General features: G+C 44.5%; 1 protein-coding gene and 1 long non-coding RNA gene across 6 annotated transcripts in view; one reads left to right on the top strand and one right to left on the bottom strand.

Moving 5' to 3' along the window:
• Positions 1-2,300: 2,300 nt before the first annotated feature.
• Positions 2,301-11,502, bottom strand: LOC129785798 (uncharacterized). The gene is made up of 2 exons (XR_008750045.1): positions 10,774-11,502; positions 2,301-8,136 (listed from the first exon to the last, which is right to left on the bottom strand). It is a non-coding gene; the product is annotated as an uncharacterized LOC129785798 (long non-coding RNA).
• SLC23A2 (solute carrier family 23 member 2) overlaps positions 2,323-25,832 on the top strand; it is a 62,063-nt gene continuing 38,553 nt past the window's right edge. For 2 of the 5 annotated variants that reach the window (XM_013296748.3, XM_013296749.3), the window contains exon 1: positions 11,649-11,760. The gene's annotated coding sequence lies outside the window, so the exon portion shown is untranslated. Of the gene's footprint in view, positions 2,443-9,571; positions 9,676-11,637; positions 11,761-25,832 lie in introns of those variants that run through there. The other 3 variants (XM_027782257.2, XM_055820186.1, XM_005234232.4) reach the window with 3 other exon arrangements.

Raw genomic sequence — 25,832 nt, 5'->3', positions numbered from 1 at the left:
CAGGAGCAAAAACGCCTGTGGAGAAGTTTCTCGTTCTAGAGCAGGGCTTGAATGACAAATAAGGCGCTGGCCGAACTCTGGTGAATGAGGATAATACTGAATAGCTGTTTCCTTTATTGAGCATCATCCATTCTGGGCACTCGGCAAGGCAGCTGTCTCAGGAAAAAAACAGTTGGCATTTATATAGCTCGATGGGGTATTATTATGCGCAGAAGCTCTGGAGAAAGAACAAGCCCCCAATTTCAGGCTTTTCTCTCGTTTATGAGCGCTTGAATTCACGTGTCCTCAGCGATGTTCTTCTGTTGCTGGTGTACGGTGTATTTATACCGTTACGTACTTAATTTAATACCATGAACTTGCTGGAAAGACATTTGGAAACGTGATTCTAGAGTCCTCTGGCCCGAGCTTCCCAGAGAAATTCCCCCAGTGCATTATTTATAAAAGCAAAGACTCATTTTTAAGTCAATCTCTTTTTTTTTTTTTTTTCTTCTTTTTTTCTGGTTTTTTTTTAATTTTTTGTGAGCGTCTGGAGTGAACAAAGCTAATTGAAGTTCCCAAGCATCATCACATCAGACGAAACTACTGTAGCAAAGCCGTATGAAACATCGGGGTGAATAAACTGGGGGGAGCAAAGAAGGTAGCCGTGGAGACAGTCTTGAGTAGCTGCAGACATTAACTACAAGCCCTGGAAACTGATGCTAGATCCAAAATGGCTCTTTCTCTGCTCCTTATTTGCGATGGCTCATTGTTAATAGCATATTGTGCTCCCCGAGGCAGAATGGGGCCCGTTCCTCTCCTCTCCAGGAGGCTTTTTACCACTGTTGGTGGTACAAATGCCACCGGCTGAGAGCGATGGCCACCAGTGGCTCCTGGCTCAACAATGCCGTGTATGACTAATTTTCTAACACTTCCCACAGCTGGTTTCCATCAAGATGGGAAGCCAGGCAGTAGGTTTGCACCAAGTGGTGGCATTCGAGTGTAGAGCTGCAGAGTCAACCTGCTGCCCACACGGTGAGCTTCCAGGAGAGGCTTCTGTCGTGGTTTAACCTCGGCTGGCGACTAATCCTTGAAAGAAGAGGCAGAAATGCTGCTGCTGGAGGTTGCTTGAAGTGAAGGAGCAGTGAGGTGTTTCACCAGCCTGGAGACTGTGTGTGAGCTTTGGGTCCAAGTGAAGCCACAGCCCTGAAGGTCTTATCACCCTGTCCTGGTGTCTCTGTTCTTGGGTTTAAGGCTTGTGGAGCCAGCAATGTTGTGATTCTTACAGGCTCATGATTTTGCATCTGTTCACACAGAGAGCCCTGTGAAGAGCCATCATTCCCTCCACAGGGAAGCAGCTGGCAGCTGCAGGCACTGCTGTTGGTCCTGGGAAAGCAGGTGTAAGGGCTCCAGGCAGCAACCTGAATTGTGCTATATAGCGATACAGACATGTTTTTCGACGTCGCTGTTGATCCTTCTCTCTGAGATTCTCCATGTGCTTGTGCTGATGGAGGTTCATGGGGTGGGGAGAAGAGCAAGGCCCATCACCGGTCCCGTGGTGATGTAGGAAGAGGAAACTTGAGTTTCAGACTCCTTGTTCATCTTTTCTCAGCAGGGATTTGTATTTCCTCTTACCCTTCCAATAACTTCATCCTGGAGGCCTGGCTGGGTGTTGCACTGTTTGTCCACAGAGCAGGTTGGTTGTGAGGAGGCTGGCCTGGCCAGCAGGTTACTGATCTTACTCCTGAAAGTATTTTACTAGAAGTCGTGTGAGACATCTGCAGAAATGTGGACAACAGAATATAATGACTCACTTGGAGCATGCTGGCTACAACCCCCCTCCTATAAATATCGCCATAAACCAAATGCTTTGTTTGAATGAACAGCACAATCTGCAACAGCATCTCTGGTGCCTTTCTGGTGCCCATCGTGCAGGAACACTTAGACCAGCCCCTGCGGTCAGGGTTTGCTTGCCTTCTGTCAACTGCAATTAGCCAAATTCAGCAACATTTGCCACTGAGAGGCCCAGTGCTTTACCGCTGCTCTTACAGCAAATATGGATTTTGCTTAGCATAAAAGACAACGTAAAAACCCTGCAGGGCAGGAAGAAATGACTCGACACGACAGTTCTGTCCCTTCTAATCAGATTTGTGCTATGCTCCACTTACGCCCGTGGTCTAAATGTGTTTCTCCATGGTCTCTCCATACTCCTCCCCCTCATGCCTAGTCCTTAAAAGTCTCAAGCATCAGCCCATTCATACAACTGCCCCTCACGTCTTCTGCCTCTCCCTAAACCGCTCCTTCAGCTTTCTTTCTCCTGGCCCTTCCCTTGGGGTGTTTGTCCTGCTCGTGCCAGCAAGATCTCAACCTGCAAAGCACCTCCAGGACTACTTGGCTGATCCTGCCTCTCCACTTGGCACTCTCCTCATCGCTGAACCCTGGAACTGCAGCTCATCAGTTTAGCAGGTAAGTGCAAATCGCCCAGCCCTTGCATCTCCCTGGCCTCCCAGCTGCGAGCAGAGACCTTTGGTTTGCCTCTTCCAGCTCGGGGAAGTCGGCAATCCTGCCTTGGTTTTCTGCCTTCTCTACCCGGTGAAATGTTCTTTGCCTTTTTCCCAGAGCTCTGCGTTCAGCCCAGCTACACTGTCGTGCTGCAAGGCAGATGGCATGCCGTGTTCTGCGCTCCCCGTGTGAAATGTGGATGTGCGCGCTCACGGCGTTTCCCTTCTCCTTCCTTAACACACAAGCAGCTCGATGTTTTTAGGAATGCTGGATTTAACTAAAAATAGTCCAGACAGTTCAGTGGGCCATGACAGATTCCTCCCTCCCAAGAGAACTGCCTTTGTTCTGAGATGGAGCCAAAGGTCGGGGGGGGGGAGGGAGGGATATTGGGGAATACTGGGGAAAAAAAAAGTTTAATTGAGGAGTAGAAATTGTTGTTTCCAAATCATTTCATTGACTGCTTTGTTTCTCCGGGCTCGGGCAGACTTTGTGTGTGCTGGTTAGGTACTTGTTACCTTGAGAGCCTTTCCTTCCATGCTTTCACCTGTGTCTAGGAAGGTGTTAAGAAAGTTCTTTTAATCGGAAGGAAGACAGTTATGAGGAGGTCTTTTTTTGTGGCCCGCATGGACAGAGCTTACTTATGACAAGAATCAGGAAGCGAACGCTTCCTTCCTCTGCATTGTGCTTCTGTTGGACACCGAGCCATGATGTTGTCCTGCATCTCTGGGGCAGCATAAAGGTTGCTCTTGGCGCTTGCCTCTCTGACACTAACACCGACCCGCGAGATTCGTACAGAGCTTTTCCAGTTCTGCTGCGGTTACAGTAAGGAACAAAACTGCAACAAATCTTCTTTGGGAGGACTCTTTCTTGCCTCTATGAAATAACAGTTTTGGCACTGAAAGTGCAAGTTCCGTGGCGGCATCGCCATTTCAGCCTGGGCTGTTAAAACGAAGCAGAAAAAAATCCACTAGTCACCATTAATTAATTTTATTTTGAAATATTTACTTGGACTGAAGTAGTAGCTGCTCTTAAATCTTTAAAGGATTAGCTGCCTGCTAGTCTTTCGTGCCTGCGACCATTTATTTAAGCCGCTGCTGCAAATCATGCTGTTAACCTGTCATGCAAGGTTTTAACCTTTCTTTCCTTGTCAGTGGGAAATGCGTGATACATATGGTCTCGCTGATGCGATAGTGGGAAGTTAATACATCCACAGGCAGCTCTTCTGGGTTCATTCTCCAGCTTCTTGAAGGAGGGGAAAGACACAAAATTGATATAGTCATAATTGTCTGCTTTAGGACATTGCAAAGCCGAATGAGGGGCTTGTCCTGGTTTCGGCTGGGACAGAGTTAATTTTCTTCTTAGTAGCTAGTACAGTGCTGTGTTTTGGCTCTGATGTGGGAACAATGTTGATGGCACGCTGATGGTTTCAGCTGTTGCTGGGCGATGTTTATACTAAATCAAGGACTTTTCGGTTCCTTGGGCCCTGCCAGCCCGAGGGCTGGAGGGGCAGGGGAAATTGGGAGGGGACACAGCCAGGACAGGTGACCCAAGCCAGCCAAAGGGCTATTCCATACCATGGGACGTCATGCTGAGTATATGAACTGGGGGAAGAAGGAGGAAGGTGGGGACATTTGGCATTACGGTGTTTGTCTTCCCGAGTAACTGTTACACGTGATGGAGCCCTGCTGCCCTGGGGATGGCCGAACACCTGCCTGCCCATGGGAAGTGGGGAATTAATTCCTTGCTTTGCTTTGCTTGTGTGTGTGGCTTTTGCTATACCAATTAAATTGTTCTTATCTCAACCCTTGAGTTTTACATTCCTTTCCGATCCTCTTCCCCATCCCTCTGGGTGGGGGGGAGTGAGCGAGCAGCTGCGTGGGGCTTGGTTGCCGGCCGGGGTTAAACCATGACAGGGCTGTAAAAAGTTTAGGGAGCATGAGATGTTTGCAGATGAATCCTACCCCCTGCCTCTGTGCTTTTCCATGTGCTGTTACCAGGCAAGTAATTCCTTCCCCTCCTGCTGACCTGCCAGATAGCATGCAGCATTTCCGTTGCGCTCCATCCTGATGTTCGCTTGCATTTGTCATACCGTGTTGCATCATGTTTAACGCAAGCAGTCAAATCAATCGATCAAAAACCGGCTGCCAGGGGAGGGTTTCCTCAGGCAAGAGCATTGGTTTCTGAGCTAAAAGCCGTGTTCAGCAAAGGAAATGTCAGGTGGATCTAGAAAGAATCCTTAAAGAACGCTGAGAACTCACCTCAACAAGGATTATTCCCTACTCTTATGTGAGTATTTAGTGTAAAAGGGAAAGATCTCAGGTCCTTAAACCTAGAAAGACTAATTAGCATCACCATATAATTTTCTAGCAGTTTTCATTAATACGTCATTAGAAGAAGTCTACCAGCTCTTAGAACTCATTTTTCTTGTCTCTCATCACTAACAGCTCATGTCGCAGCACGATTTCTTCACTGCTATTTTGGGTGGTTCTTTCCCAGGCAAATGCCTTATTTTCTCTGTATTTGATAGTGCAGGTCAAGTGAATCCTCTCTTGCCTTTTAGTGCATGAGAACAGAGGCAGGATTCATGGCCAGTTCAAATGTATGCCTTAAAATAGGCCAGTGGATGGTCTCTAACTTCAAATACAAAAAAATGTATTTGTAAAGGTTTCTCTTTGTTGGGCAACCGCATTTCAAATTGCTACAAAGATACTTCAAAGTTCAACTCGCAAACAGCTCGTGTTTTAATCCTCCCCCTGAAACAAAGGAGAGTCTTTGACTTGCATCTGCAGTTGGCTGAGACTCTGAACGCTTGGAGCTGGCAGCCTGCTCCGCTCCTGGGAGTCTGTCATCCCTTTAGCTCCAGGATGCGGTCCTGGTCCCTTGCTTCCCACCCTGTCCACACCTGGGCACGGGCCCAGCTCTCAGCAGGGAGTGAAGGGCAGGCACACATCCCTTCTCCCATCTCTGCTGTAGGTAGGGAAAATAAATCACTGAACAGCGGCAAGGCAGGCCAGAGCTTGCAAGAACACCTCAGTGACACTGTATGAGACTGTTTGGCACTAATTATGAGTAGCAGAGAAGGTGGCACTTCAGGCGTGGAAGGAGTTAACAAAATAAAGGGCAATTTCGGGGGCAGAAGTTGAATTTCATTGTTCCAGGCTCTGCTGTGGATTTCCTTTTTATCCTTTCATCTCTGAGTCTCGGCTCTCATCATGAAAGAGGTTGCTACTCCTTCTTTCTATTTTTATTTAGACTGTGAGCCCTTCAAGGCATGGACTGCACCTTAACCTGTGTACAGCAGCACAGCAGGAAAGCTCTCTCGGCAAGGAACTATAAATAGCGAGCCTGTCCAGCCCTGTGGCATCCATGCTTGCTATAATTGCCTGGTTTGCACTCCTGCGACAAGTGTTAGTTCAGCTGTCAGGGAAAGAAGGAACGGAAAAGTATTGCCGCAGACAATTTCCAGCTCTCGAGTTGCCTGCTGAGCTTCGGTCTGGGCCCAGTTCTCCCTCCTGCCTCAGGGAGTTCTTTTTCTAGCTGCGTGCGAACGATGATTCCTGGTGTCGGCCCGGCACGATTCAGGCAGCTCCATTTCAGAAGCAGCTCTGTAGAGGGCTTGTTATGGTGCTGCCAGTTTTGATCTTTAACTTGTGCCTCAGACCCACACTCGGTTCTTTTGTCTTTTGCCACTTGCTAGAGAAGGTCGATTCTGCAGCGATCCTTTTTTCTATCCCTCCTGAAATCACTGTGTGGTTTTCTTACTATATGCTCACATGAAGAATTAAATGAGTCATGGGGAGATAGTGGGTGAAAGGAATGACAATGTCCAAACCCATCCTTCCTCTCTGAACAGATTGTGGATGTTCTTTCAGAATGGGTTGCAAGTGGGTTCAAGCAATCAAAGATTAAAACAGGGTTTATCTCTCTGCTGAGGTATGGGTAAGCAACCACAAGGGTGTTGCTGTCTGTTCTTTGCAAAGAAAAGGACCTTCATTCGAACTCCCAGCAAAGGCGGCTTGAGAAAACCTGTTCTATTCTGCGCTACAAAATTCCTCTAGTGGACTTAAAAATGATTTTGTGCGCCGTGTTCACACCCTTTTGGCAGTAGTTTAAGTGGAAATAAGCTGCTCTGGTCCTGCCTGTGCACATCTGTCAACAGAAGCTGCCATTTATTGCCACAGCTTTGAACAGGAGCCACGCACGAACTTGATACAAGGTGGCAAACCCCAGCATGTCTCCTGCTTGGAGACCGTCTCTCCAGACAACATAAACTTCAGCTGCAAGCAAAACGCCAGCCTGAATGCGTACTCGCAAAGCAAAAAATGTCAGGGGCTGTCAGCCACAGGCTCTTGCAGTGCCTTTTCTGCTGCCACAACATCTCAGAGTCAGGAGCTGTGAGTGGCTCCAGCGATTCAGCAGTATTGGCAGCTAGAACCTGGCAGAAACCGAGAACGGGCGATAAATGCAGGCCGGTTTCCTGGCCCCATCCTGCTCCCGCTCTTCCCAAGACGTAAGGACTCTCCCTTGGCTAATTTCAGGGGCTGTGCTTTTGAAAAGAGGACTGGGAACAAACACTTGAGAGGTGACTAAACCTATCTCCTCCTTCCTCTGCCAAACGCAGGCCTCCTGACTCAGCAAGTTAAATCTCATCTATTTGGTACAGCCCCTGAGGTACCAGACATAACAGCATCAAGAAAATGAGCTGCTCACCCAAAGCCCAAGCTGTCCAGTTGAGTTAGTGTTACTGTAAGCGTTGCTCTTCCTTCCCTATATTCACAGATGATGTTTGGATGAATAGTGTGGCCAATGTGGTTCGAGCAACCCTATAAGCACAGGAACCTGTTCTGAATTGTTTGTACTGTGCTGGCTGCCAGGATCTGGTCTCCATTTACAAAAAAATACTTTGCATATACAAAGGTGAAGGAAGGTCTCCTCCCTCCAAAAGCTACCAGGGGTAAAATGAACAGCAGGGATCCAACAATTCTGCAACTATGCAGATTTTTTCCTCCTGCTCCCCTATTGATTTATTATGTGAATTCAGGCAACTGTAACTTTGCAACCCCTGCTATTTATCTTTCTATATAGCAAGCACAGCAGTACATCTGCCTCTTGGATCGCTGACTGAAGCCTCAGTAATTTGAGTACTTGGACCAAAGCAGTCTGAGATCCTTGGACCGAAAGCCCTATTTGCTATTAAGAGCACTTTGCACTAATTAAACTTCATAAAATTCTTCCTGCCTCCATTTTGCAGATGACAAAACTGAGGATTTAGGTCAGATGACAGACCAGGAAGTATGGCGTCCAGTTTTAGAAATAGTTCTTAGAAAGAAACAAAGTTTTTGCTAATTTGTATTTCCATATAGCGTGGAGGGGACACACACGCTGCAGTCAGGTCATGCCTGTCCCCAAGATTACAAATTTATGTAGGTGAAGGAGCCTGAGGTGGTGTTTTCCACTAGGTGGTGGTAGACAGCATTTGTTAAGAAGTGGTGTTCACTCTTGCTTTCTTTACCTCTTAGAATAGAATCCCCAGCTCTGCCCCAGTTGAGTATTCTCTTCCCCTTACAGTTACTACTCCATATTCCAGAAGGGGAAGTAAAAACATCATTGCTGGCGAGTTGTCTTTTCTGGGGGAGTTTCCTTTCACCTCCTAGGCAGCTGTTGAAATACCAGGTTTTTCATTTTTAGTTTGTGTAATCCAGTAAAAGTATGTTATCTGCATATGTGTGCTGGCTTGTTCTTAACTCTGGACTCCATCTGTGGGATTCGCACAAAATATTGTTAATGTGATGTAAGGCGGACCATTTTTTCCCTTGTTTTATGCTCTAAAAAAAAAAAAAAAAAAAAAAAGGAAAGAAAAAACCCCAAACCCAGAACACAACAAACCAAGGAAACAAGACAGGGAAATGAGCTATGGATCCCAGGCCCAATGCAAATATCCCTGGATATAACTGGATATGAAGTTTTGATTTGGTCTTTTGGAGATCCTGCACTCAGATCAATGATTCATGTCCCAGTTGAGGCAACGCTGGTTTAAAATGGAAATTTTCAGTAAACAGAAGAAATGCCAGCCAAAAGCATTTCAGCGTTTAAATTTATGCCAGTAATATACATGCTGCATCTCGAGAAAACCCTGACCTTCTGTAGTCCTGTCCTTACCATTTCATTTGCACGGAGCCATAAAGAAACGAACAAAATAAAGCTGGCATGCTTGGGGAACATCCTCATTAAAAGTTACCTCAGATTATTGCAACAGTTTTGTGTTCTTTGGCTGCAGAGAAGGACACACAGCCTGGACTAAAGGCTTGACTGTCCCACAACAGTATCTCCCTCTGGATGCTCCTAGCTCCACATGGGCACAGCCTCACCACAAAATCAAATCCCTGCTTGCTCACTGTCATGGAGATGTTGCAGTGACTCAGGCTGGCAAATATCACAAAGCACTATTTGCTCATGCACTTGCTAATCGTTACTACTGTGATTACATTAATACTATAATATTTATCCTGCATTATGAAAGCAAGCATAATGACTGATTAGTACAAAGAACAGAGGGCGGAACGGGGACTCCAGGACTGTAGTCTTAGCTGAAGAAAGTCAGCATTACAGGAATTTAGGCCAGTTAGGGCAATTACAGGAGAAATTCAGGCTATGTATCTTTGATGGACAGGTATTTTACACTGGTTAGAGTGGGAAGACTGGCACAAGCCTTCTGTTGGGACTAATTGTCTAGATGCAGCAACACCTCACCTGTTCAGGTAAATCCCTGAGTGAGTTTTGCAAGGCTCAAATAATCTCCCAGATTAGATGAAGCAAAGCAAAGCTAACAACAAAGGGAACATGTCTCCTTTAGGGTCTCAAAGGTCTGGCACACCAAATGATTAATGACTGCCAATTTCTCCTGATAGCATTGTTATGAAGGACACGCACATGCACATCCTGTGTCTCTGATTCTTCCAACTTTTTTATGGTCCTGTAAATCATTCAGGCAGAAAGTGACTGAATGTTTTTATAAATACCTCATGGTTCTTCACTATATTTTAATAACAGGAATTATATATACCAATAATCCCAGTAAAATTATTTTTACTTCGACAGCAGGACTGTGTGACAGCATAGAATGGGCTCTGGCTCCCTGAACAAGTGAAATGTTGGGGCATTTTGTGATACTTTACAGCACTGAAGGCCACCCGGAAGGTAATTTATCTATTTAAGAGGAACAAAGGGCTGAAAAATGCTTTGCTGGGTTTGAGCCCGTGGTTCCAGGGGGTCTAGCTATGTCAAATTCAATTCTTGGAGCGCTAAATCCACCTTTATCATCTTTCCCCTGCTTGTCCTTGGGATTATACTGACCCCAAGGCCTCTCTGTCTCTTAAATTTCAATCTGACTGATGCACGTGTCTGAACTTCTCACTTGCAGATCTCTTACCGTACTACTTGTGTTTCACTCTGCCATCTTCCACAGGCAGAGGCGGGTTAGAAAACCGTAACACTTTAAAACAATTACAAAAGTATAGAGCTGCATCTCTGCTGATGATTCCTGAACACAGGGAGACTGCATCGCTGAATACATATGATCCATCTTCTGGTACAAACTCCTGTCAACAGCAGAACTGCTGCAGTCTCAATCAATCTTGCATTACTAAAATGTTCCTTACATCATGGCTCCTCTACCCTGACAAACAAAGGCTATTAACATTTAAAAGCTGCACTAACTGTGTGTATGTTTAGGATATGGCCAGGTATTGAATAATGCTACGGGATCGATATTCATGATCTAGAGCAGCAGAAGAGGTGCGTTGTGACTTCCCAGTGTCCTATATAGTTCTCCATATGGTTCATTTGAAAGCCTTGTTTAGAAGCTTAACGTGGAGAGTATTGCAGTGAATGTGGAAAAAATTATGCATGTGGATAAGAAGCACAAATGCTCCAGAGGCCTCGTAGGGTCTATGGTCTTAAAATAAGCTCCTGGCTTTTAACGGGATCTGATGAAACCCTCTTTATAGGGCAGTGGGGTGGAAGAGGATGGACAGCTGGTGAACAAATACTCGGTAAACATTCCCGGTAGCCGAACTCAGCGCAAACAGCAACTATTAAGGCAAAGACCTGAAAGATCAACAAAGGATCGCAGGTCTGGGTAAAATGATGCAATGGATTACAATTAGTGTCACTGGTCTGGGGAGCACAGGCTTTCCTATCGACTTTGAGCTACAAGGCACCTTAATCAAATAACGAAGGGGGCTGAGGGGGGGGAGAAAGCTCAGCATCAGTCAATATTATCTCAAGGACACCTACTGTAAATTAGCAGGCTGATGTTCACAGCACAGTTTCGTTGCGGGGAGAAAAAGTAGAAATTACTGGAGGCGGCTGCGGGGGCTCAGCCTCGGCTTCCCAGAAAAGCATGGAGCAGCAAAAGGCTTCACGGGCCAGCTGCTTGCGGCGTGTCCGAGAACTGCGCCTACGGGAAAGGGCAGAAGCCAAATTAAAGCAAGTTAATGTTATCAAAGCCTATTAGGAAATTCAGGTTTTGCGGAGAGGGAGGCGAGAGAGGTGGCATCTGTCTTTGGTACGGGGTGTCCCAGCAGCAATGTCTGCGCTGTGCCTGGACCCCCCAGCCGCATGTGCTGATGGGGGATCATGTCAGATTTACTGTCCTCCCCAGCCAGAAAACTGTGAAAAGCGCATAAAAACAAGATTATAGGAAGAGGGATGTGCATGCGGTGGAAGTGCCATCGTTTGGGGGGCTCAACTTCCTTAGCCTTCCTCTTTTTTTGCCCACTAAGCTCACTCTCTTACTATAAAAGCTGGATATTTTCCTAAAAACCAGAACAAACGAAACCAACAAAACAGAAAACAACCAAAATCCCGCCAAACCGCAGAAAGGGCCAGGGCTGAGGGCAGCCCGTGGTGACAGCAGGCGAGCGCCATTTTCCTGGGGGCTGGGGGGGGGAGGGACGCCCCCAGACGCAGCGGCCCGGGGCGCCGAGCCCCGCTGAGGGAGAGGGAGCCCCGCTGAGGGAGAGGGAGCCCTCCCCGTCCCCCAGCCGGCCCGGCGCCTCAGTCCCCCGCCGCCCCGCGGCTGCCATGGCGGCCGTGCCCTGAGGGGAGAAGGGCGGCCCGGCGGGCGGCGGGCGCCATCTTGTCGGGGGCGGAGCGGGGCCCGGCCCGCCCCGTGCTCTGCCTGCCGGGGCGGCCCCGGCCCCGCCGCACTCGCCGCTGCCGTCCGAGCGGAGCGGAGCCGCAGTCCCCAGCGCCATTGCCGCCCTCAGCCCGCTATGGCAGGTGAGCCCGTCCACCTCCTCCTCCTCCTCCTCCTCCTCCCGCGGGCAAGATGCCGCCGATCGCCCGCCCTGAGGGAGAAGCCTCGCCGGCGCCTCCCCCGCGGCGCTCTCCCCTCAGCCCGCCGCGGTCATTGCTATCGCTTCCCGCCCGCTGTCACCTCCATCCCGGCTCCCCGCCGCCGCCTGAGAGCCGCCCTCCATCCCCAGGCACCCGGGGCTCTCCCCTTCCTCCTCCCGGGGCGTTGGGTCGGGGCTCCCCGGCAGCCTCCACCATGTTGCCCGGCCGCGGTTCACCTTGGCCGCGCGGCTCCTGCGCCGCCTCTACCTCTCCTCCTCTCCTTTTTATTTCGTATTTATATTTTAAACCCTGCCGTGTTTTCCGTGCCGGTGGTTTCTGGCTCGGCGTGGCCCCTAGCCTGTGCTGGGCGGAGGGGAAGGGGCGCCTCACCTGGGGCACGGCCTGGGCGGCCGCGGCTGAGGGGATGCCTGAGGCGGGCACCTGCGGCCGGGGCACCTGCCCTGCGAGGCTCGGCCGGCCCCGGGGCTGTGCCCCTGGGTGCGGGTGTTGTGTTTTCTCTGTTCCGTTGAGAGAATCTGGGTTTTTAACGTGGTTTGTTTTTTGTTTTTTTTTTTTTTCTTTAATCTGAAACAAAATGGGTGGCAGAGTCGTAAGCTTGCAGATGGGATGGAGAAATGCAGGTTAATTCTCCCCCGCTCCTGAAGGGGTGGCCTCGCTTTCTTGCCTGATCCCGTTCTCGTGATACGCTTTGAGGGTGGGTTTTTTTTTCATTTATTTGCTTGCTTTTTTTGTGGTCTTTGTGGGGTTTTTTATTTTTTTCTTTCCAGTGCAGATCGAGGCAGTAAATATTTCTGTTTTCTGCTTTTGGCTCGTGAGCCCCGTTCGGTATCATGTGTGATTTTCTTTTGTTTTAAGGTACATTTTGGGTCGAAATAAGTGATGTAGGAAGCACAGAAAAATGCTCGAAAAAATCTTGTTGAAAGCCTTCTGTCAGGTTTCCTTACCTAACAGATGACTATCTACCTATACCGTTATCTCTGTTGTCAGTGGTTTTTGCCTTTTTTCATAAAAGATGGGTATGCAGGCAGTAAGGTTTGTAGACTTTTATTCCTATCTTTTCATTTTGGAGCCATCATTGTCATTTTGTAGACGGGGAAGACAAACACTTAACGCAGCTTGGGGTCCCACTCGTGTCCTGTGAGCTCTCCAGGTAAGTGCAGGCAGGGGCTGACCCCAAAAGGCAGCTGCAGGCAGAGAAGATTCTGGCAGGAAAGGGAAATCCCCAGATGTATTTGAGACAAGGTAAAGACATTGCATGTTAATTTTTTCCATTTTAATAATTTGCCCTATGCAGCTGACTTTCTCAGTATGAGTTCAGTGCCAGGTAATTGCTAGGCTCCCTGTTGCTGTTGAACTTGACCAGCTGAAACAAAAATACCAAATACACTGTTGTCACAGGGAGCTTAATATGTGTGTGTATCCTCACTGCATCGCACTGTTGCCATACTTAACCAAGCTTTAAATTGCCCAGTTTAAGCTTCAAAAACCCCTCTGTTTTGGGTAGCGTTTTTACTGGCAGCTGGAGTTTGATGCAGGCTGTAAAATGTAGCAGAGAAGCAGAACAAATACTAGAGCGATTAGCTACTGATGTGATGCACAGAGCTGGGGCTGACAACGCTGTGCAACTTGATCTGCCTAGTGATTTCACTATTGGTAAAGGATTATTGCAACAAGTAGCTCAGGTTAGTAAACTGGAAAGTAATCCTTGAGATATGTAGAACAATTGGATTAGTAGTCGATGAGCTCTTGCAACCCTACTCCTAGCTTCAAGTCTTGATCCAGATAGCTTGAAATTAGAGCAGTATTAACATGGAGGTGCACTGAAACAAATTCAACCTTAGGTTAGCAGTGAGGTTAAACAAGCCCTGAGATTTTTATCATGGATTTAAACAAGCCTTTGGCTTTAGTAAAGATGCAAATAGGAGTTGAAAATGTATTGTCAGAGCCCTGTGGATAAGGGAAGGAGTTAAGTGATTCTCAAGGGTAGGTTGTTCTCCTGCTGTTCCTTAACAGGCCACATTCATACGGTTTAAAATCCATCCCAATCTGTCACTTGTCTGTAAGCCCTGCTCTTAGCTAGGCTTAGATTTGGTGAACTGTTTTCTCGAGGCACCTGGCTCTCACGTTGAGTACATGTAAGGAGCTGGATGGAAATAAGGTTCTCTGAATACGGGCCCCTTGCTTATTCTGCATCATCAGTACGGAAAGACATCAGAAGGGGAAACAGCTTTTCAAATAGTGGGATAATTTGGGCTGCAGGTTGATGAATGTTTCCTTTGGTGACAGCATCAATTTAAACAGCCCCCATCCATCACTGGCTGCGCGCTCCCAGCCTTGCAGTGACCCCCTTGGTGGTGCTGGTACCCCTGGATGGATGGCTGCTTGGTCAGGGAGCTTTTTTTTGGATTAGCCCACAAAAGCCTTGCTTTCATATTGAAGCCAGATCTGTTTGGAGAATTTTTAGCTGCTCCTTACCCTCCCTGAGCCACGGGTAAAGCTGTGTGTGCATCCCTAAAGGCATACTGAGTGATGTATGCGTATGGGTTTTTTTTAAAGACTGCTAATATGAGAACTTGTCTTCTGCAGCTGAAGCTAACAGAGAGTTGAATTCCAGTGGAGAAATAAAAGTCGTGTCTTTGTTAGTATTATTTGGTTGGTGACTCTTTTCTTCAGGAGGAGCTTAAGGTCATGGCAGTGATTGAGGATATTTTTTTTTCCCCCTAAGAGAAGAAACTTTATGACTGTGGATTTTCCCTGCATTGGTTTAGAAGACACCGTGGAAGATGCTGCAATTGTATGCAGTTACTATTTCAAAGGTGTTTAAATTAAACCGAGTTGAGATTTCTTTGATTCTGTCGGTATGTTTTTCTTTTTCTTCCTGGTATAGCCAAATCTGTCAACTTCCTCAGTATAATAGACTTTCTTGACTTTCTTAACTGTGCTATGAAGTGGCATTGTTTAGGTTGATTGGAGACGGTTGAAAACTAAATGGGGGAAACTTCAGCCATCTTTAGTATGGATTCCTCCAGAAGTAGCTGTTAAGCTGCTCTAATGACCTAATCTGAACTGCAGCAGTTAACCTCTTCTGATCCTGGTGGGTACAGGGGGAAGTCAACTGGCACACCCTGGAGAGCTGTCTCAGTTTGCAGCAGATTACAAACTGGTGTCCCACACAAGGTGATTTTTGGAAGATCTTGCCCGGCTGTAGCTGCTCCTGTCAAGTGTCTTTGTGTGAACCGTGTAAGAAACCTCAAGCCCCGGAAGATTCTGTGGTGGGGCCATTTTTATTTTACTTTCAAACACTTCTTTATGCATTTATCCTTACAGGAGAAAATACAGGTGGCTGCGCAGCACGGTTTTTCTTCCACTGAAGATGTTGGTTCATGTATTGCTGGAAAAACGTATTTTTAGCAAATGTTCTGTTTTATGAAGCCTTAGTGGTCATGAAACGGTCTGACAGCAGTCACAGTGTGTTTTATTTTACTTAAAAGCGGCAAGAAGAAAATATTGACAGTCAGGATGAGTAGAGAGAGATGCATCATGATGTAGTGTAAGGCAGGAATAAAATAAATCATTTAAAATGAAGGGTATTTGCCATTCTCTAGCCATTCCCAGGGGTGAAGCGCATTAAGACATTGTGCTAACTTTGTGGTACTGCACATAATACTTCTATCAGTACTGGGGAGCATATTTTTTTTTATGGCTAAGTATTTTCAGTTGTCATAAGACATCTTATGACAATGTTTATTTGAAGGCAGAAAAGAAATCCAGTGATATTTGGCCATTTTCAGGTTATGAGAAGGAAATGTCAGCTGTTTGAATGTTCTATTAGAGATTAATCTGAATATGGATTTCTTGCCATGGTAATTTGGCCATGAGAGGAGTGCAGCTACCTGCTTGGGAAATGGAGTTGGGGTGTTGAAACATTGCTGGCACTTGGTGGGGAAAAGGAAGAAAGAGGGAGAAGTAATCTTATAGTTAAGAAATCTCCCGCTTTAGTGTTATTCCTTGCATTCAACATTAATCTTAGCCATTTCTATTGCCAAATATTGCAGTAAAAACGTGTATGGCATCAGAAATACAGCGTGCCTGGTGATGCACTGTGTGTCTCCCATGGTTTTCTAATCCACTGTGCTCTCAGAGGTTTAATGAACTTATTTTTTGGTACTGAATGTTGTCCTCAGTCAGGTAAATAGTGAATCATCAATCGCCTTGGGTCTGCGGAGAGCTATGATTATTTTTATTTTTATTTTTTTTTTCATGGCTGTGCTGTGGCCCCAGAATAGAGTTGGGCCGACTGGGGTTTGAAAACTCTGGGCTGGTTTTGGGAAGGGTACGTGGACCACCAAAGGCCCAGCTGGGCTGTTGTGAGGGAGTCCCAAAGCACTTTCTTTGATTGACCCCATCCTGCGCAGCGGGAATGTATTGAAATACTCCTTGTTCCTATCTGACAGCTCCGTTTTCTTATTTGCAGAGGAATGGCTGGCCTTGAGGTAATTGTAAAACTAGTCTTTTAACGGGTTTATAATGAGAAATTAAATGATCTAAATCTCCTTGTGTCTCAGTTCTCGGGGCGGAAGATGAAAGTGCTAGTTACGGAGGGCAGGGGGGGCAATGCACTTACCATCCAAGTGTCTGGTCTACTTTTTAAAAAAAAAAAAACCAAAAATTAGAGGTTTTCTTTAAAAACAGCTTTAGGAGAGACTAAACTTTGTCCATTTCTGGTGAAAGGGAATTTCTGGAATTTCTTCTTGCCACATTCAGGCAGCCAGGATAATTTATTCTTCCCCCAAAACCTACGTTACTAAACATGTAATAAAATTGATGTGTATTGGTAAGAGTGTGTCATGTGCACCTTAGAACGATGGTGTAGCTGGATTTTAGCTTGTGTATTATGGAGACCAGTACGTCTTTCTCATCTGAATGAGTGATGTTTTGATCTTGTATTTGCGTCAGCAAAATGCCTGAGAAAACAAGCTCTGTCTGATGGTTGTATTTTTAGGAGCAGATGGGAGCAGATTAGTCCAGTTGTAATTGTGTTGGAGGAGCAGTAAGTAACGGTACAGTACCTGTGTGTATTTTTGAACTTTTAGGCTCTGTGTGGTATGAAAGCAATAACTGAACTTGTTTATGTGTGTTTGGATTTAACCAGCATTTGTTTGTTTACACCCTTTGTGATAAAAGGGACTGTTTTAATTCAGCACCCGTTTCCTTTATGCTTGCTTTACATTAAAATTGCTTGAAGTGTGGGCTCAAATTAGTATAAATGGTGAAGGAGGGATTGACTCACCATTACTTTGTTTTTCACTGTTTTGGAACGTAGTGACTCATGGAATGGATTTCAAATGTCTGCATGTCCCCCAAATTTGTTGTCTGAATTTATTTTTAAATCAAACTATTGCAGTGCTTGTGTGACTCCCAACAGTCGGCTGAAGCATTTTGTGAATGCATAGTAGACAACAGTGCTGGCTAGCAGGAAAGTTAAGTAAAAAGTGGTTTAGGGGGGGTTTATGCACTTAAATTCCTAGGCGTTAACCTCGTGTGTGGATGCTTTGAGTAGTTTGGGCTCTAAATGTAGCAACACGTTTTAATTGGATTTACTCTTATTTTGCATGGCTGTGAAATGGCAGCCTAGGGCGATAAGGCCTATTTTAGTGGTATGCTGGCTATTAGTAGACTTGTAAGGTTGTAAAAGTTAAGAGAATAAAGCACAGTTTGGAAGCTTTAATAGGAAGGTACCTTAAACACTCGGTCTCCTATGGGTTCTCATAGCTGTGTTTATATGATGAGGCGATTAATGTGCCGTTAGTGGATTTATCCCAGTTTTCCAGTGCTCGTCGTTGACCTGACGCTAGCAATGGGAGGGAAATACTGGAAGTCTTTGATCACTGGAGTCTATCATTAAGCATATCTTTATGGAGCACTCTTTCTTTTCTAGCAGAGAAGTAGCAATCTGAAAGGTTTCTTTTTTTTCTGGCCTTGTTCCTTTCATCACTTACCTGTGTTGTATTTAAGCATACAGCTCAGTGTTGCTGTTTCGTGCTTTTAAAGAAAAAAGTGCATATATGTTGTTACCAGTATTCAAGGTCATACAGAGTTCCTCATAAACAGGCACGTGACTCCATGTCACGACTTTCACTTCATTTCCATTCCAGGCTTCTAAATAAAAAGTGCTGCGCTGCAAAGTTACCAACCTCTGATTTTGTGTGCTGAATAAAATGAAAGCATCCCTGAGCTAACAGCACTTAATGGACTGTGCTGTGATAGCGTTTGAATTTCCATGGAGTCTTTGAATCCTATGACAGAAAAAAGATATTCGTAAATTCTACAATTTTTGCTCGGTTTATTATTTGCCCTTTGTGTGTAGAATCCTATATATTCTGACCCTTACCGTACCTGAGCAAAGAAAATACATCCTTGTATTTATAGGTGATGTACTCAACAGCATCAGCTGCTTCATGGTTACTTTTTTTTTTCCTTTTTCATTTTTTGTACAGAATGAATTTTTCCTGAAAGTTGACTAGATGCTCCTGATGCATGAAGCATTTGCTTCATCATACTTTAACAGACTGGAGTTTTTGATAAAAGCTTAAAGAGCATCATTTCCTGATGAGCATTTCATTGTGTAAAGGTCAACCCTGAGGAATAATTGGGATTCAGACCAACAAGCAAGAAATGGGTCCCTGTTCTGTAGGATCAGACTGCAAGACATAATTGCAGTATTCTCACACTGTTTAGTGTCCTTTCATATATGGGAACAATAACAGGTATTAGTCATTTGCTGGTGTTGGAAATACGTATTTGCATGTGTACCTTTTAATTTTGTGTGTGTAACTTCAGGTGATTACGCTGAGCATAATAGTTATTATCAATACAATTTTACGGGGCTCTGTACTGGTTTGTTCAGACGGTTACACACACTTGTTGGCTACCTGCAGTTTATTTCAACTTACTAGCAGATGCTTTTAAAACTCAAAGAAGAAAATTATATGGACGAGGAGATGGCTTTTATTTTATTATTTTTTTTAATACCCAAGTGTTGTGGTCTTGCTGCGGTAAGATAGTGTATCTATTTACTTGATCTAGCCAGAAACTGGAAATTGAATGGGAACAGCTTAATTTGCGCTGTAGTCATTTCAGAACATAGAAAATCTGGCTTGGTATAAATCATCATCTTTAGTGTTGACTGGCCCTACAGCTTGAATTTTCCAGGACTGCTAGTTGCGTACCGAGCTGTGTCGGCTCTTACAAGTCAGCCTTTCAAATGAGCTGACATTCTCATTGTCCGTCTGTCTTGTTTGCAAATATCAGAAAAAGTAAAGGATGGAAGCCTGAGCTCTTCCAGAGACAATACGTGACCCTTCTCATAAAAACATAGATCTAAAAAGCCCTTTCTGCAGAAGGGGAAGAACTCCTGTAATCTTGAGCCCTGGCTACTTGTAAACACCCATTGCTAATGAGTCTTCCCCTTCTTTGCAAGGGATCAAACGCATTTAATGCTTTTCATGAAGGTGCCTAATAAGGCGCAATCAAATCAAGCAAAGCTGTCAATTAAGCCTTCTATTAAGTTTCTTAGTATAAAGAGCCTAAACCCTAAGTATTAACTGAGCTATCTTCCTTGGCTGTTCAGTTCTGGTAAAGATTTTGTGATAGTTATTAGTCCAATTTTTAACTTTGCTTAGGAGCACTGTTCCTTGCTTTCTAAACCCGCTGAATTGTAGACCGCAGAACTGTGTGCCGAGCATATTAAGATCCAAGTGTAATTACTGTTTTTGTTCTGGAGACTGTTGTGACAGATAATGTTTTGTTGAATGGCAGGTAATAGATTTATTATGGAGACAGCACAGCATGTGGGTACCTTCAAAGGAGACTCTATCTGTATTGGTCTTTTCTCCTCTTTAATTATTCAAAAGGAGAATTTTGTTGAGTTCAAAGTGTATGCCTAAATTATATTACTCCAAATAGTAGCGGCAAAGAATTCCCACCTTTCAGGCAATGCCAATTAAGTAGGAACAATGGCGATAATTTTTTTTAAGTAGTGCTATACTGACATCTGCAAAAGAGTCCTGAAGATGAAGGAACCCATAAAGTACAATATTGAAACCACTGGCAATTGGCTAAAAAAGGATGGTTTTACTGGCAAAAATCATAAAAAAAGTATTCTATTAAATGTTGCCAAAATAAAAAGGCATGTCTTGCTGAAAAGAAAAAGCTTTCCTTCAATAAACTATATTTGGCATAAATATTTTTCTAAGTAACGTGAACTCTGACAAAATATTGTATTTTTTTGTGCTTTTCTTGAGCAGTTAGTTTGGTATTAAGTGGACTGTTGCATTTCTGTCACTGCAGTTGGAGAAGAATTCACTTAGCCACCTTTAACAGTTTTGTTGCTGTAGGGGTATTTAATGCATTCATATAAATGTAATGCATTCTTAATGAACCACTTACGTACAGAGAAAAATCTTCAAAGCGTTACTGGACTAAATTACATCTTGTATCTCTGCGCAGTAGCACGTTATATGACGCTCTACTGGACTAAATTACATCTTGTATCTCTGCACGGTAGCACATTATATGACGTACAGGTTAGGTGTCGGCTGGGTTTCAACAGGTCCTAGTTACCTCCTGTCTCTACTAATTGCCCTCGTGGAGTCAGAGGACTGAACTGGTGGTGTCACCTTAACTTCTCGCCTGGAGCAAGATGCGCAAATGCAGGTTTATAAGGAAGTAGGTCATGATTGCTGTGCATGTAAACACTTTCACCTAAGCCTGCCTGAAACGGGAGTACGGGAAGTTAAGCAGCAAGTCTGGTTAAACACAAGCCTGGATCTGTAAACACTTCCAGGCTTGTTGTGAAATTAATAAATTAGTAATTGGTTGGCTTAACGTGTGGGAATCAAATGCAGGGTTGCATACAGTTGTTTAGTGTGTGGGTAGAGAGTAAGTAGTGCTGGTCTAACTTAAAAATCATTAATGGCAGTAATGACTTAATTTTTCCCTATGGCTATGGGAAACCAAGCTATGCTTAGTGACCAAAACTCATGGGAAGAACGGTTGGTCAACAGCTATCAGTAGTACTAATAGCATCCACTATTGCTAACATAATTAATAATAGCATATTAATGCTCTGTGGCACCAAAAGATGATCTGCTTGCGCCCTGCCTTTTGTCAGTTCCAGCAGAAATAAATTGGCTTGCCATTTTGGGGGTTGGCTCCACATAAGGAGTCGGGGGGCTCTAAAACCCAGCACGGTGACAACTTACTTGTGGGAAGGTATTTGAGCAGATGTGCTGGGATTGCGCTCACAGCAGTCAGCAGCCTGAAGCCAGCAGATACTTGGCCTGCAGAGCTGAGGGTACTGTGTAACACAGCAAAGGCTGCCTGCACAAAAGCACACGAAGAATCATGCTGTCTCTCCCCCTCAGCGCTTGGAAGCCTTGAAACATTTCCTCTGCAAGTGGTATAAATTTGCTGATTATTCCCAGGAAAGATTTCTTGAAATAATCTTGAAGGAGTGAAAGGTCACTGAGCGAGGAGGGCATAACTCTCCCAACTGGATAATTAAAAAGAAAATTAAAAAGTGTGCTAAGTTTGAGATTGACTCGTGGCCATGCTTTGAAGATTAAAAGGGCTTTTTTCATTTCAGATGAAGGAGGTCGGGATCGGTGGGAGGAGGAGTTGTGGCTGCTGGAGCAGTTGGGCAGCACTGTGAGGCTGCATTTGCCATTTGTGTACTGAACTGTGAATGAGATAGCCACGCTCCTGTCCGGTGATCCCGGTGCATGCTCCTTTCCCCCCCCCCTTTTTTTAAACAGTCTTGCAGCTAGAATCTTCAACCTAGCTGATCGCTATTTAGTGCAGGTGGATTTTTAGGCATCTGAGCAAGTGGCATATTGAATGCAAAACCTATGGACGTTTTTTGTATAAACATGTTTTGCCTTTAGAAGATGAAAATAACAGCAAGTTTAGCTGAAGGATGGAACTTTCAGTGTTCTTTGCACAGCCTGTAGCAAGATCAGTCTGCTGGTTTTTTTCTGTACAGAGATTTAGCCTGCACTTTTGAAACTACTGCAATCACAAAAATGAGAGGAGAGACATAAAGCGTGAAAGAATACAGAGAAATAGAGTGAGGGGGAAATGAGTGTGCTAACTGAACAGTAACAGCAAAATAATGCCAATGTAATACCAGAAAACTACAAAATTGCAACTTTAGCAGATAATGCCAGCAGATGTTTCAAGTCTAGACTTAGCATATAAATTTGCATATCCACTCCATTTTGTGCGGCGTTGAGCAGGTCAGAGCTGTTGGGCTGATCATGGGTTTTTGCTTATGGCTAGAACCTGTGGGTGCACCTAGGATGTGCTTTGAAGATCTGACATTTGAGAAATGAAGAGACTGAAGTCGTAGGTGTGAAGTTTGCAGCTTGTTGGTTGTAGGCTTATTATATACTTGGGCCGGTTGGGTCAGCGGTGTGTTGTTCCCTTGGCTGAGTTACTGCATACTTGAGTTTGGGCCATATGCTGCCGTCTTCTAAGCCTATGTTGAAGCTGACAGCTTTTCCCCAGGCATCTGGGAATACGTGAAGGTAATGGTGCTTTAAGGGTAGCAACCTCCCTTGGTGCTCTGCTGACCACTAACAGATTTTACTTCTGTCAGTTCTTCAAAGAAAAATTATTTGAGCTTCAGCCTTTAATTACAAGCATACCTGGAGGTCCAGGAAAGACGTAGGCATCTGACTTAGTTTATGGACACGGTGGATACAATAGCGGGTCACAAAACCCACGTTCCTTCTCCATTAATTTTTGAAGCGCTTTGATCTGTGCCTGTGGAGTGTATGGCTTTGGCTTCACTACTCTTTTGTTGGTTTTCCTTGAAAATGGTTTCTTGTTTCTTGCCCAGAAATCAGCCATAGGTATTTTTACAAGATGGAAGTGCCTTTAATTACTTCTTTACATAGAAGAACTGTCGGTCTCCTTTGATGTACATCTCAGACCCTAGCTTTCTCTTACAAATGTTTAAAAATACACAGTTGCAGGAAGAGTTCTAAGAAATGCTATAATACAAGCTGTAACTGGATTAAGGATGTAACGACAACAGAAGTTAGGCCCGAAGCATTGTGTTCTCTGACTGGAAAAGGGGAATTTACGGAACATGGACTGCCTCTAGGTATCATTTCTGTTAAATGAGAGGGATGTACATTGCAATGGGTTGAATCATGTACAAGCAGTATCTGTAAGGCGTACCCAGGACGGCGTATTGCTCATTGAATGAAATGGTAGCTTTCAAAGCAAGTTCAGTAATTCTTTGTGTATATTTGATACAGCATTAGGGAAGAGAGCAGTAGGTGTTTTCACATTAAAACATATCTTCTGGTAAGTGCTTTTCCAAGGAATTTATAATTCTATGGATTTATAAATGTCTCCGTAAGATCAAACTTAATGGCTTTCTGCTGCTCCAAGTTGTGGGTGGAAGTGGATCTATTTATTCTACTAGTATGTGATGCTATTTTCTTGTGTTTGCTGTATTATGTTAAGTGCATTCTGGAAGATGTTCATGGGAGTCTGCTGCATCAGTTGAACCTATTCACTGATGCAGAAGACCGCGTATTTGTTACGACTTTAGTAGGAAGAATACTTAGATGAGGAGATAGCTACAAAAATGTAGTTGGGAGATTCATTTGGCCGTCATGAATGAGGCATCCTACACCTCACGCTCCTGATGAAACAGGATGTTCTTGCGAAGATGATGTGCCTTTTTCTAACAGTGTTGCGAGGCATGTGCTATGCTTGAACAGGCTTTTTTCTTTTGTTTAACACTTTTTCAGTGACTTCATCAGACTGGCTTTTTTATGTTGGGCATTTCTATTACCTGGCAAGATATGAAAGTTCAAAGGAGGCATTTAGTTACCAGGTGTTTGCAGTCACTGGGTCACATTATTATCAGTTTTGATTATACGAGATAACCGCAGTTTGCCATCCCTATACACACAGTGGAAATAGGTGACTTCAAAGAAGAATTTTGTCCTGAGTGCTGCAAAACTAGGGAGGATGGCCTCAGAATAAGTATTCAGACTCAGAACATTGCCTGCAAATTGTCAGGTAGTTTACCAGTGTGTGTCTAACAACAAACATTTGTAATTTGACCAGGGCACTCTGAAGTGTTTGTGTCATCCTTAAGCTGAACACGGTATGCCTGAGAAGAAGGCGAAAAATTGGATTTTCTTATAATAATCAGAAGTGAACTCCCCCTAGGAGTAACATTTTGAAGCAAGAGAAATGCTCCCATCAGTTTAAATTTCAGATACTAAGCAGGTTATAAAAATGATGACTAGCTATGTAGGATCGTCACGGCAATGCTTCCCTGCACTGAAGCAGAGCAAGATAAATTGTCTACTGCGATTTCACTTGCATCGATAAAGTGCAGCAGTACATAGAGCTGCTCATCTGTTTATTCCTGCCTGTCTTTCACAGCATTAAGGAGTTTGAAAATGCATTGTAAAATATTCCACTGTCTTGAAACAGTAGTCGCAAGAGTTATATCTTGAATTAACTTTCATCTCAACTATGGTAGTGATAAAGTACATATTCACTGCGAGGAATTTTAACGGAACAACCTGCCATCAGATCTGTCCAGACGGTCGATCATGGAAGCTGGGTTTTAAGTGGAGGTGTCCAGTTTAGTAGGTGGCTTATTTGAACTAAATTATTGAGTGTAAATACTAAGTAGTCAGAAAAAAGTCTTTTGAATGATGCAATTCTCCACTCATCAGTGAAGAACTTTGGAATGATTGTTTTTAATTATAAGGTCAGTAGAGAAGTCTTGTGTAATTGTATACTTAAGTAATGTTACTTGCACAGAACTCCATTATACTTTGAACTATGATATCCAGGGCAAAGCAGCATTTGAGTCCCTGGCATTGTTTAACACAACTATTTAAAAATATTCAGTCCGATGTCCAGAATTTAAAAAAGCAAATGGCTTATTTCTTTCAAAACCTGTGTGGTTTTCTTGCTATTGATCTCTTGGTCCTGTAGGTCCCTGTGAGCACACTGAAAGCCTTGATTCTAAAATAATTTCTAGCATATTCCACAAAAATATTGTAGATGAGTAATCTTGCAGGCAGTCTGTGGACCTGTGGTACGGCAGTGCATGGTCTTAAAACTTCGCCTATGTTGATGCTTGCATTAAGGGCTGTAAGCTTTCGCCATACTGAAATGAGAAGGTGTTTCTGTTTGTGAGAACATTTGGAATTCTGAAGGAAGGAGCAAAGGAAAGAATAATTGGAAAAGGGGCAAGTGGAGGAGGAAGCTTTTTGACATCTCTTTGCAGTGGAGATTAAATGCAGGAACATAATGTGGTTTTATATACGCACCCACTGCATAAAATAATCAGTGGAGATAATTGGCTTCCTTCCCTGCATTCTTAGTGAATGATGAATAAAGAGTATTGCACATAATAAGTGTCAGCTTTCAATTAAACGTGCCCTATTCAGTGGCTGGTTCTTTGATGCAAGAACAAGGACATGCCGATTTCTGATCTGCTGGTGATCCGCCGCTTTCAGGTCTTGACAATTAAGCAAGCTTGGATGACGAACTTGTAAACTTGCGTAAGGCTGGCTCTGCGCGGTGAGCGGAGGGGGCTAGATGGCGCCATCCGCCCAGCTTTTGCCTCCACGAATTTGGGTTCAAAGGGTGCGTTTCAGGTAAAGCCAGCTCTTTATTCCCCTCTTGGCCACTCTGTTGCGCGCAGATGGCTGAGATGCTGCGTGTAAATGTGGGCAGTGCCTGGTAGTTGGGTGGTGCTTTCTGGTGGCCTGGTTTAATTATCGCTTACGGTATCACTTGTGGAAGGATGGTGCCTCATTAATGGTGCAAACACGTGACTTATTTGGAGAGGTAATTGATTACTTCCCTCGTGGGGTAAGGGGATGGTGTACAAATGATGGCAAGTGATAACTTGAGGCGGGGGCTGTGGTGCGGTGAATTATAACGTG

This window comes from Falco peregrinus, chromosome 17, assembly GCF_023634155.1.
Source record: "Falco peregrinus isolate bFalPer1 chromosome 17, bFalPer1.pri, whole genome shotgun sequence".
Taxonomy (NCBI): domain Eukaryota; kingdom Metazoa; phylum Chordata; class Aves; order Falconiformes; family Falconidae; genus Falco; species Falco peregrinus.
The sequence above is the reverse complement of the archived record's forward strand: the minus strand, read 5'-3'. Positions and strand labels throughout refer to the sequence as shown.